The sequence below is a fragment of the Saccopteryx bilineata genome, chromosome 5 (assembly GCF_036850765.1).
Source record: "Saccopteryx bilineata isolate mSacBil1 chromosome 5, mSacBil1_pri_phased_curated, whole genome shotgun sequence".
NCBI lineage: Eukaryota > Metazoa > Chordata > Mammalia > Chiroptera > Emballonuridae > Saccopteryx > Saccopteryx bilineata.
The window spans coordinates 153,326,167-153,339,298 of NC_089494.1; the positions used below are offsets into that span (position 1 = coordinate 153,326,167).

Genomic DNA, 13,132 nt, shown 5'->3' on the forward strand with positions numbered 1-13,132 from the left:
AATATTATTTACCCCATAGGGTTATGGTGAGAATTAAATGCATTGACATGCATAAAGAAAAATTAGAACACTGTCTGGCACATAGTAATGGCTATATGAATGTTCACTATTACTTACACTCTAGGTAGAAGAAACAGTAAATTCAAAAGCAAGGGGGGAAACGGATGGGCAGGAAAGTGTACACTAGCAAGAAACCCACAGGATTAGAGCAAAGTGAGTGAGGCAAGGCAGAGGGTAGAGACACAGAGGTTGGAGAGTGAGGCCTGGGGTCAGATCCCGACAGGTCTTAGAGGTCTGCAAGAGCATGGATATTGCTCCACATTCTACTGGAGACATGTAAGCCATGGAACAATGTGATCCAACATGTATACTTGAAAAAGTTGACTTACTCAGCAATTAAGAAAAAAAAGCAAACTATTAAACACAAATATTGGATGAAACTCTAGGAAATTATGTAGTGAAAAAAGCCAATCCCAAGAGGTTACATACTGTATGATTGCATTTATATACTGCTGAAAAGGCACTATGGGGATGAAAGACAGATTAGTGGTTGCTAGTGGTTAAGAAAGGGTGGGGGAGGTGGGTGTGGTTATAAGAGGGCAACACAGGAAGAGATAACTGTATACCCATGTTCATAGAAGCATTCCTCACAACAGCCAAAAGGTGGAAGCAACTCACGAGTCTACTGACAGATGAATAAATAAAATATACTCTATACATACAATAGAATATTATTCAGCTTTGAAACAGAAGGAAATTCTGACATGCTACAACAGGAATAAACCTTGAGGACATTATGCTAAGTGAAATAAGCTTATATGAGGAACTAAGAGTAGTCTAACTCATGAACGCAGAAAGCAGAATGGTGGTTACTAGGGGTGTGGGGAATGAGTTATTGTTTAATAAGTGCAGAGTTTCAGTGTTGCAATATGAAATGAATTCTGTGGACGAATGGTGATGGTACCACAACAACGTGAATGCACCAAATCTCACTGAACTGTACACTTAAAAAGTGGTTAGGATGGTAGATTTTGTTACATTATTTTACCACACTTTTTAAAACAAGCAAATAAATAAAAACATCGTTGTAGTGCTAGAGCTGTTCCATATCTTGACTTTATGAATGTCAGTATTCTGGGTGTGACCTTGTCCTATTGTTTTGTAAGATGTTACAGTTGGGGAAACTGGATAAAGGGTATACAGATCTGTTGTATTATTTCTTACATCTACATGGGGATTTATAATTACCTCAAAATAAAAGAAATAAACTTAAAAAATCACTCTGGCTGCTGGTGGAGTACAGGTCGGAAGAAGCAGTGTGATGACAGGGAACACAGTTGGGAAGCTGCTGTTGTGTCCAGCTGAATGCACTGAGCCTGAACCAGCACAGGATGAGGGAGAGAGGAGTGTGGACTTGCTGCATACTTTGGGAAAAGAAGCAGAGAGAGTTGGAGGTAGTGAGATCATAAGGGAAAGAGAAAGGAGGTGAGGATGATGCCCAAGTTTCTTCCTACGATGATACATTATCCAGGTCAGCCCAGTGTAATCACCACGTCCTTAAGAGTGGAAGAGAGAGGCAGAAGGGCCAGTGTCAGAGCGGTGCTGTGTGGGAAAGACGATACTGGCCATGGCTAACTCTGAAGATGGACGGAGACCAGCAGCCAAGGAACGCAGACAGCCTCTAGATGGGAAAGGCAAGAGAACAGATTCACCCAGATTCTCCACAGAGGAATGCAAGCCTGCCACATCATGGTTCTAGCCCCATGATCCCTATTTTGGACTTTGACCTCTAAAATGAAATGATAATAACTTTATATAGTTTAAGCCACTAAGTTTGTAGTAATTTGTTCCAGCAACAATAGGAAACAAATATTCCTTAATGAGGAATAAGATGACCTGGTTTGGGAAGGACCTGGGTAAAGGCTGTGTCACGTACCATACCCCTCAGTGAGGAAGGGAAGACCCAGTGGATGAGAAGAGAATTAAAGATAATTCAAAAGTATGACTGAGTAACAAATCTGAGATTCATCCTATGCACACTCCAAACTATTCATATAAGACAGCAGGAAAGCAGTAGATACATCCTTTGATGAAAAATAGCAACTGAACCACCAGGAACAGTGGGCAAACTGCTACTTCTACTGGGATCACAAAACTAATTGCTCCTTCCATGGTCCATGATTTAGAGGCCTGGCTCCTTTTTCTCTCTGGGTTGCCGGAGGAGAGCCTCACTTTTTCTGGGGAAAAGCAATCTGATGGCCCCAGGAGTTCTCTGAAAATGGAGCGTCCAGCTATATTTTTCATAACAAAAATGGCATTTTGTACTGCCATGTATTTAGTGTTGTGCACACTGATAGGAGTCAGTGAATGCCTACTGTTTAGATAAATCTGAATGTCTCTACACTATATTTTTCCAGTTTTATTGAGAAATACTTGACCTACATCTCTGTATAAGTTTAAGGTGTACAACATGATTATTTGGTATATCTATATCTATATGTAAGGTGAAATAATTATCAAAATAGGTCTAGTTAACATCCGTCAACTCAGATCAAATAAAAAGAAAAAGCAGATTCATATACTTATTATGATGAGAACCCTTAGGATATATTCCCGTAACAACTTTCCTATGTCATACAGCAGTGTGAACTATAGTCATTGTGTTGTATATTACATCCCTCGTACTCATATACTGTATTTCCCCAGTACAAGACACACAGTTTTTAGAAAAATCTGGGGTCTAAAAACTGGGTATATCTTATACAGTGGTTGTAGGTTTTTTTACTTGCATTTCCCACTTTTTCATGCTTGTTTTTGCGCTCATTGTTGAAGACAGTGATTAGTCATCAGACACAGATGAGGACAAGCTAATGGATGGGACTTTTGACACTGATGAGTTACATAAATTTTATAATGAATAAAACTTAAGTTCAATAACTTTATGTAATACTTTTTTTTTTCAAATTTTGGACCCTAAAATTAAGGTGCATCTTATACATGGTTGCGTCTTATATATGGAAAAATACGGTAATAGGAAGTTTGTACCTTTTGATTACCTTCCTTTATTTTTCTGCAGGACCCACCATGGTGCTTATTTCACAGACATGCCTAATTGGATCTACAAGCAAAGGGTTGATGCCCAAGGAAGGGGAATGGAAGTGGGCAACCAACACTTAAAATATGGTAAAAATCCATAGACAACAAAGCTTTGAAAATTCTGAATTCCGTCTCTCAAAGTGTGTGGCCTCCAAAACTGTGAGACCTAAGACCAGGATTCTGGGTTTGGGTCAAAGAAACTTGGGTGACCTTTCATTCCTCAAAATCTCTTAGGAAGTAGTAAAGTAGAATCATAGAAGGGGCTTGACTTTGCCACTAATTTTCTGTGAGATACTGAATAAATCACTTATTTTATCCATGCCTCACTTTCTTCATCTGTAAAATGGAAAGATTAAATTACTTATAGTAAGAAATGACCAAATCAAGAGACCAAATTTAGTATGACTAAAGAGGGCATACCCCAAATAATGGAAATTTTAGATCTATGAATTCACTAATTCCTTTTGTCAACATTCTCTTGTTTATTTCAATAACTCTTTGATAGAGAAAAGATTTAAAGTTATCGGCAACCAACATATAAAATGCAGCAATATAACAAGAATTAAGAGTGAGTGAGAAAGAGGAAACAAAGGCACAGGTAAGAGTGAGAATAAAATGGCAACCAAAATGACACTGGAACACAAAATTATGTTCTAGATGTGGCTAAAAGAGCCACAGATTGTATTCTGAGCTGTCCAGAAGCCAATGGGAAAAGAGAAACCAAAAAAATGAAAGCAAACCAACCACTCAACAGAAAACAACTACACACTATCAAAGATAAGATAAAGAAATTCTCCTGAGGCTCTAGCCGGGTAGCTCAGTTGGTTAGAGAGCATCGTCCAAATACACCAAGACTACAGGTTTGATTCCCTCTCTGGGCACATACCAGAATCAACCAATGAATGAATAAATAAGTAGAACAACAAACTGCTGTCTCTCTCTCTCTCTCTCAAATCAGTCCATCAATAAATAAAACAAATTTTAAAAAGAAATTCTCCCAAGGATCCTTGCAAGAGAACTTTTTTTTTGCATTGTATCTTATTTAGAAATTAATTTAGATGGGTGACCTATGTACTCTTATTGAGCAAGAGAACAACTTTTAATGTAATAATCAATGTCCTCAAAAGCTCCCTTATAGGACACACAAGATTAGTTCCTTGGGACATCTTCTAGGCTAGTGGCATCATACTCATATGAAACTCAGTAACTCAGGAGTTCAGTGTAATAGGCTACAGGTATACAGCTTTCTAGAGCTCTGGATAAAGTCAAAGGGTTTAGACTATTTATATGTATGAAAGAACTAAATATATCCAAGCAAACTCCACTGAATATTGTTTGCAACTAGTTTCAAGATATCAGATAAAGACATTTCTGTTAACATTTCTTTTTAAATTGACTCCAAATAGTAAAGGGGTAAAAGGCAGAAATACAAACTTCACCTTCAGTGAAACTAAAGGGTCATTATAACTTAAAATGGAACAAAACAAAGCAAGGAGCAGATGGAAATGACTAAGCAGGGAGCAGGAAGGTCATACCTAGGACTCTACAGTGAGGTCAAGAAGAAAGTACATTTATAGTAAAACCAGACCACCTCTGGAACTGAAGGCCAGGTACAGTGGAAGGGAGGGAATGTGAAGAAGTGAAAGCAGGAAGATTGTCTGAAAGTAGGTAGGAGGCAAATTTAGACACCCAGGCCTAAACCCACCCAGTCTGACAACTCAGCCCCAACTCCAAGGAACGCTAAGACCTCGAACAACTCACAGTTGCAAGGCCATTGAGGAGGGTGGCAGTGGGAGGGCCCAGGATGGACAGTGGGGAATTCAATGAGGGCTTGCACACTGATCGGGGAGACAAGTAGCCTCCAGTCCCTCCCAGCTCCAAAACTCCAGCAAACAGGGTTCTATTCCCAGCCAAGGAACAGGAGGATCCTTCCCCAAGAAAAAAAAGACTCACAGATATTGACACATGGTGTTTCCAAGGAAAAAGCCCGCTGACCACCCATCCATCCCCCTGCAGAGCTTCCTAGAAAATAAGCTCGGCACGTACACACAGAGCTCCAGTCAACGTTTACTGCATCCCTCTGAAATAGGAGTGAACTGGGAAGGGTCGCCAGACATTGCGGAATGTCTTCAGCGTGAAACAGAGATACGAAAGCAAACAAGAAAATGGAAGTCAGGCAAATAAAAATTTCAAGAAATTGAATAAAACTTAAAAGGGGAAATGCCTATATATTATATCTTCAGTCAGATAAGGAAAAACCTAAACAGATGACAGAATAATGCAATTATTAACTTCAAAAAAAAAAAGTTAAACAAGAAATAAAATATTTCATGTACATGACTTGACTCAGGTGAACGATATTCACAGAGTCACAATAGGAATAGAGAATACAGATCTAATAAAAACTGCGATTTAACAATAGTAGGGGGACAGGAAAGGAGAAGACAGGTGTAAGAAAGTAAAAATCCTCATATTTTACAAAACTGAGGAATCATGGTACAGAACACATATTATTTAGGAATGTGGCATTCTCTACAAAGAGAATAAAAAGTATTCTTTAAGGAGGAAGATAGGGTAGAAATAGGGGCTAGAGGAGTTTTTTTTAATTTAACTTTTAGTATCATTTAACTTGTTTGACTTTGTGCATGCTTTACTCAGATAGAATAAAAATTGGTCTAAAAATTTAATGCATCTCAGTCATGTGAAATGTATGAGGTGTTGGTCAATTCACAGTCACACTTCCTAGGACTCACCCATTTGATATACCCAGTGAGGCAGGCTCCTGTGTTATCAGTCAGCTGAGGTGTGAACTGAAGATACAAGTTGTAGCACGAGACCAGAAGGTTCAGAAAGGCAGGGATCATGCTGAATATGTCCACTTAGCACTGACTACCACTAAATAATAATGGCTAATATTATTGTTTTTTATCTCTTATTATGTGCCCATCACAGATAGCATTCTGCATGTGATAAACTATTTAATCCTGCCAACATACCACAAAAATATATATTATTGTTATTCCCCACTTAATAGATGATACAACCAAGGGACAAAGAAGGCAAGCAATTCATTCAACATGGCCACCTAGTAAATGGTGAAGCCAGAATTGGGTTCCAGTCTGACATCTTCCCTCTCAACGACTGTGTGCTCAATAAATATCTGGTAGAAGGAAGACAGCAAGGCAGAAAGCAGGAAGGAAGAAAAACTAGCAGGAAGAGAGGAAAGGAAAGAAAGACCAGTTCTCCTTAGAAAATAGTTTGGAATCTAACATCACACAGAAACTCCAAAACTCTACTCCAGAGAGCAGGAATACAGTCATTGTAGCCTGCAGGCACATCTACTCAAAAGATGCTTCCAGTCTATCAAAACCAAACACCTGTAGTCTGGCCAGCTTTGGACAGCACCACTTCCTGGCACCTTCTCCAAAATTACCTCACTGCAGAATTCAACTGCAGTTAAAAAGGTAGCTCAATCCACGAGGAAGAGGCTGGCAAGACAGCAAGAGCCTGACCTCATGGGACATCCCTTCTGAAGACATCTGCATATGTAATCTGACTCGTCCATGTAACAGAGGAATGGACAGAGCAGCTAGAGCACAGGATTTCTCTGGCTCCACCCTGCCTTCTATCTCAGTGCCTTAGCAATCCCAGAACCCCACCCTGCCCCATCCCACCCCACCCCACCCCACAGGTGCTCACAAGTGCCATCCACCAGCCACCGCAGACTGGCCATTTTCCACCTCTCTGCTCCAGCTGCCACCAAAGGTTCCAATGTTTGTGCCAAGATCACTGGGGCTCACAAACTCCCATGTGTCATCTCAATGGTGCTGGGAACCTTGGGGCTCTTGCTGTGAATTCACAGGGAACAGGTCACTCACTAGCCCCAGGGCCATCTTGTCTCCCAGCACTCCTCAGAGACTCAGAGAAACTGCTTCCCCACTTCCTACTCGCAGCCACCATTCTCCAGAATTTGAGCACAGATTCATGGGTTATTAATTGAAAGTAGTTCTCACCTGTATCCAAGCAGCCCACTTTGTTCTGAATCTAGGCTGGGCACGTGCCCCTCTCTTCTCTGTGTTTTGTTGTTGCCCCTTAATTCCTCAACCAGATGCCCCCCAGAAGAATTCTAAGGAAAGATGGGAAGAGGAGGGCAACTAAGAACAAAATCATACAGACTCTCTATTTGGGAAAGAGAAGACTTTGCCCAGCTGAGTTGGCCAGGGCATGTTTCAGGGAAGATGTAAGACAGACCTGAACCACAGAACTGGGACCCAGGAGAGCAGGGTCCATTGCAAGGTGCAACAGAGAACGTGAGAGCCCAGTGTTCAAGAAGTTGGAAAACTGGGTGCACTGAGCCAGAGAGACATGTAGAAAAGAATGAGGCAAGGCTCCAGATCTTAGACCTTAAACACCAGGTCAAATAGCTTGAAATTTTAAAAAATCCAATTCTAGGAATCTCGCTTACTATTCTATTCACCCATATGCTGTGGCAGATGAACTCTGAGAATGGCTCACATACCATTCCAGCCACCTTTTCCCATGCCTTCCTCTACAATTGAGCCTATAAAGTACATTCATTTCCAGGCTCCTTTAAGACTGGGTTGACCAGCCAGGTGACACAATCTGGCCATTCACATGGAGGTACGTCCCTGCAAAGAGTTTCCCTTTCGTTACCCCTCCACCCCCACCCCCTACTCACAGAAAAGCAAATTCTCAAAAGCAGAATGCCTTGGCTTTTGCCCTTCACCTTCACTCTTCTTCTTTCCTAACTGGAATGTAGGAGCAGACCCTGGAGTTTCAGCAGCCATTTTTTCATCAGGAAGACCAAAGCCATGTATTAGGGTGACAGAGCAGGAAGACAAAAGAACAACTTTGAAGAGCCCTGGACTCCCTACCTCCAGACTTCCCATGACATTTAAGAAAAGGAAGGATGGAGAGAAGAACGAAGGAAACAAGGAATGAGAGAAGACTCTTGTTTAAGCCATTACAATCATGTTGATATTTATTCATATTTATAATCTACTACTTGCAGGAAGATACATTCCCAGATACTGGAGGGCCATCTGTAATATCATAAAATAGGAACAATTGACATGGGAATGGTAACACAAACTATGAATCATCCACACTATGGAATATTATACAGTGGTTAACAATGTCGGCGTAAACACATATATATAGGGACATGGAAAGGCCTCTGCAATATATTGTCAAGTAAAATAAACAGATCAACAGAAAAGTAGTTAGTATTGAATTTTATATGATTTTTAAAATGATATGTCTGCATCTATCTAACTCTGAATGTATAGACAAAAGTACATAATACAACTGTTAACTGATTGTTCCTGGGGATGTGGGAGAGTAGTTTGGGCTTGAGATGAAAGAACTTATGTGCTTCACTCTGTATTTGTGGAGGTGGTGGGAAATAGTTCAAAAAGTACAGTGTTATTTTGCTTCCTTCCATTTGGGTAATTAAGGTCTAGACTCTTTAAGCCTGAACAGATGAGTTAAATGCCTTGGAGACCATCCTCATGTCTTTGACTCTAGAATTCCTCAACCTCCTATCACTGAGACAGACAGATGGCTGTGTGGGTGAGCACCCACTGGAGCTGCCGTGTTGATGGCATTACTGCTGGCCTTCTGCCCCCAGAGACCTAGCAATGAAATTCTTGCACCCTAATAATTAAACAATGGGGCCATTCAAAGAGCTAGTTTTATGGAATCCTAAATCCAGCTGAAATGCCCTTGCCCACTTCATCTGGGGTACTGCCACACTCTGCATGCAGTCTGCCGCCCATGAAGTTGGGGGGATTCCCTTGGACCCCAGCACCCAGCCCCTCCACAAACCTGGAGTGAATCAGGAGCTTTCCCATCACTTCTCCACAGCACCAAGAAGGGGCCCAGTGCTAGAGCATCAGCTTGTTTCTGGCTTTCTGGGTCTGACAGGTGTGGGTCTGCCGAATACCATTAGCAGGGTGAATGGATGTGACCTGTGAATTACACAGCTGCTCGGAGGGATAATTGCTCTGTAATCTAAACCATAATGGGAAAGAGAGAGAGAGAGAGAGAGAGAGAGAGTTTTCCAACAGTGGGTGTACTGCATGTCTGAGGATGTTCACAGATGTGGTTCCCTGCGAACAGAGTGCTGGCTGGGCATGGGGGTCCACGGAGGGGAGAGTACTACAAAGTCCCATTGAGGAGAAAGGATCCATGTGCACACTTGTGCAGAGAGCTAACCAAACCCTTCCAGAGGCATTCTGTCAAGTGAGTGCCAATTAGTAACAGTGCACATAAACAGATGAGAGGTGTGGGGCAGACGATTTCATTGCAAAGACATCATCAGGGCCATAGGAGAAGCACAGGACTCATAAACATTGGTCCTTGTGTGGCATCTCAGAGGTATAGGCCAGCCTCCAGTTACCTGCTCACAGCCTGGACCCTTTGAGAGTGAGGGGGATTCCACAGTCCTGTCCCACCAAGTTCCCTACCACTTAGAGCCAAGTCCCAAGTCTATCCAAAACTCCAGCCACTCCACACTTATTAGCCATCTGCATGCACAACCCTAAGCTGGGCAGATGCAAGCTTGGTGCCGGTGCACATGTGAGCAGGGGCCCTGGTGGGGCTGTCACTAGCAGGGCAGCCGTCACTAACAGGGAAGTTGCCAATCCAGAGAGTGTGGGAGAGACGGCCATACCACAAACAGCAGCTGCTGGGCGCCTATGGAGAGGGAGAGCTGGATCAGGAAGGCTTTTTGAAAGGCCGCACACTGAACTGTACCTCACCAACTTCAGGCTACTGGGGGTGGTGATCACAGCTATTACTAAGCACCCTCCCATCTGAGAATGAGTGACAACACCAAGGTCCCCTTCTCATGCCAGCCTTGAGGCTTAGCAGAGGCTGAAGGGTCCATGGGAAGTGTGTGATGCAGGTACAGAGGGGCTGGGAGTGCTTGTTGAGGACATAGTGAGGGCATCATGGCACTGCACTACTTCATGGTGGTCCCAGAGCACCCCAGGAAAACCACCCCCACCCCCTTATCCTCCTTCTAATTCCATCTTCCTGCCTTCCTGGCCCTCCTCACCTGGCTCCAGCAGCTCAGTCAGCTCCTCTCCTCTCCTCCCCCAGGGGGTGGAGGTGGAGTGATACCATTAGTTAAGGGGGCTTGGAGGAGGCAGCTGACGGAAGGGTGGGTGAGTGATGGGAAATGCTCATCTCTCCCTCATGTCAACCTCCCCCGCCTTGCAGGCCTGACACTGCTGAACTCCCTCATCTCTCTCTCAGCCTCCAGTCCACCAGCCACCTGCCTTCCTGACCAAGCTGGTGCTTTTAATTTTGCTTAAAAGGGGAGGGTACCCAAAACATTTCCAAGTAACAAAGAATCATATAATTACTTGGTGGCTACTTGTCCTTGGTAATTTGATGCCTGTGATGCTATAATTACACATTACATGGAGTTAGAGAGTCACAGTGCTTGTGTGGCCCACCAGTGACATCTGCAGTATGTGTGAATGGAGAAAACCATCCTTGAAGGAGCTGATGGAGCCCGCAGACCCCTGGCTTGGAGGGGTCGGGGAGCAAATGGAGGACATGGGTGTAGGTGAGGCCTGGGTCAGTGCAGGAAGAGAAACTGAGGCTAGTATTCATTGGGTGCCAACTGTGTGCTGGGAAGGAGGCCCCATGTGCTGGGAGCGTACAGGGTCCGTGTGTGAAATCTCACCCGCGCCACTGCTCAGCACTTCAGTCCACACGGGACTTTTCTGTCCGAGGTCACTTCTGAGCATCTCTTTCCTGACTGCCACTCCATTCTCTCTTCCACTCTCTGCTCAGTCCTCACCCACACTCCTGCCTCGATCTCCGCTGCCCCCACGCCCGCCCACTCTCCTCATTCTCCTCAGATGGTCTTCCTTAAAAAGCAAGTCCGATACCATGACGTCTTGCCCAGCATTAACTGGTTTATCCTTGCGTGCAGGAGGAACCGCCGAGCCCTGGCATGGACCCCGGCAGGCCGGGCCGCCCCGGGGGCTACACCTCATCTCTCGCACCGTCCTCCTGACCTGCTTCACAAAGAACCGGGCACCAGGCACAGCCGGTTCAGGGCCAGCCTCACTATTCCACTCCTCTTCGCCCGTTCTTCCGTTCTAAGTTGGCTTTTATTCAATTCAAGGGAAGATTATATATCAAACTAATTTGACTCTGGAATGATAATAGATAATAAATTATATTTTAAAAAAGTAAGAATTTGGAGCTGGACAGGACCCTGAAGATTATGGGGCAGCTGTTCCTGGCCGCGGCGCAGCAGACTCCCCTGCGGGGGCCGTGGGAGTGTGCGCCAGCCTCACCAGCCGAGCGGACTGGTCTGGGCGTGTGCACCTGAGCAGAAGCTCCTGATCTTATTAACGAGGAGTCTGGCACTGCAGAGTTTGAGGAATTTGTGTCTCTTAAGAAGAGCTGTACAGGGATAACGCAGAGACCCAGGCAGACCAACCTGCTCCATCCCAGTCAGGCAACCAGGCGTGGAGAAATACCATCACGGGGACTGCTGAAACTAAGGATATTTGGAGTTTTCCTCCAAAGAGCCTTACGGTCCCCTTGGAGTCAGATCACCCGTGTAAGGGAGGAGCGAGACTGGCATCACCACCCCATTTTACTGATCTGGAAAACTGCAGAGCTGAAAGTTTGAGTTCTAGGAGGCAACCTAGCCCAATGGTTGATTCCTGGTTGTGGACTCAGGTCTGATTTTAGTGCTGGCTCTGCACTCACAGCTGTGCGATCTTGGGCAGATCACCGAACCTCTCTGAGTTTTGGGGTTCCTCACTTGTTCAGTGGGGAATTTTAAGAGTATTTTGAACATGGAGGAGCTTGGCCCACTGTGAGCACTCAAAAAGTAAGAGCTACGATGACAATGTGCGCCCCAATCTCTGTCAGCTCCTGAGCGGACAGGGTAGGTACACGTAAGATTTACAAAGGGGAAAGCTGAGTCTCGGCTCCCACCGCAGAGCAGGCAACAAGCATGGGTTCCACGGAGCGCGACTCACCGGAGCGGCTGGCCCCCGGCCACGAGGGTCGTGCTGTCAGCACTCACCTTGCGGGGGAAGAAGAAAGTATGGCTTCACTCGGCCCAGGGCAAAAGGTGACCGAGCCAAGAGGTGGCCCAGAGTGAGGAAACAGCAGCAGCGGTCCTCAACCAGCCGTCACCCACAGCCATGAAGATCATGACCTTCCTGTGACCCCGCAACCGGGCTGGGATGTACTAATTCCCCAAGACCTGGCCCAGGTTGTTGATGAGGCCACAAAGGTCCTGCCACCTTTTCAGAACCTCCCATTTAAGGGAAAATGTCTGGAGGAAGTAGAGAAGTCTTGTCTGCCCTGGAATACAGAGTGGCTGCGGGTCGTGTTAACTGGTGAAAAGGACAGTCCGGAGTCGGGGCTGGAAGGGTTGGAGAAGCCTGTGGAGAAGGTAGCTGAGCAGCTAGAAAAGCTGAATAAAGAGCTTACCTGAATCCAGCAGGGTTTTCTGGCCAAGGACTTGTAGGCCGAAGCTTTCTACATACTTGATAGGAAGGTAAAAGCCACAAGTGAGCATGCAATTTATGAAGATTTTGGAGGAGACTGACACACTTATTCTGCCAGAACAGTGCAAAGACAGTAGGCTGAAAAAGAAGCGTTTGGTGAAAAGGGTTCAGACTTCCCAGCTGAGTATCTGCCAGGAGACAGAGCGGCTGTAATCCACAAACTTGGCCCTGGCCAACTGGGACCAGGTGGACACAGGCTGTGCTGCCCTGAGGACAGGACCACCAGCTCTGCCCTCTCTGTAACAGAAATTATCTGATTTCTCCTGAGCTGCTTGGGACAGTGGGCCAATTGCCAGTTTTCCTTCTCCTACACCTGTTCTCAGTGAACAAGTATTGTTTTTATAATCTTTAAAATAAAAAAGGAAACAAACAAAGGAGGAAGAGAAGTCAGACCACCCACCCAAGATCACACAGCAATCTGGATAGGGACTGGGACAGACCCAGAGACTTCCTCTTGGCTTGTG

General features: G+C 44.7%; 1 pseudogene; it reads left to right on the forward strand.

Annotated features, from left to right (window-relative positions):
* Positions 1 to 12,106: 12,106 nt before the first annotated feature.
* LOC136306573 (BAG family molecular chaperone regulator 1 pseudogene) lies at positions 12,107 to 12,911 on the forward strand (annotated as a pseudogene).
* The last annotated feature ends 221 nt before the right edge of the window (positions 12,912 to 13,132 follow it).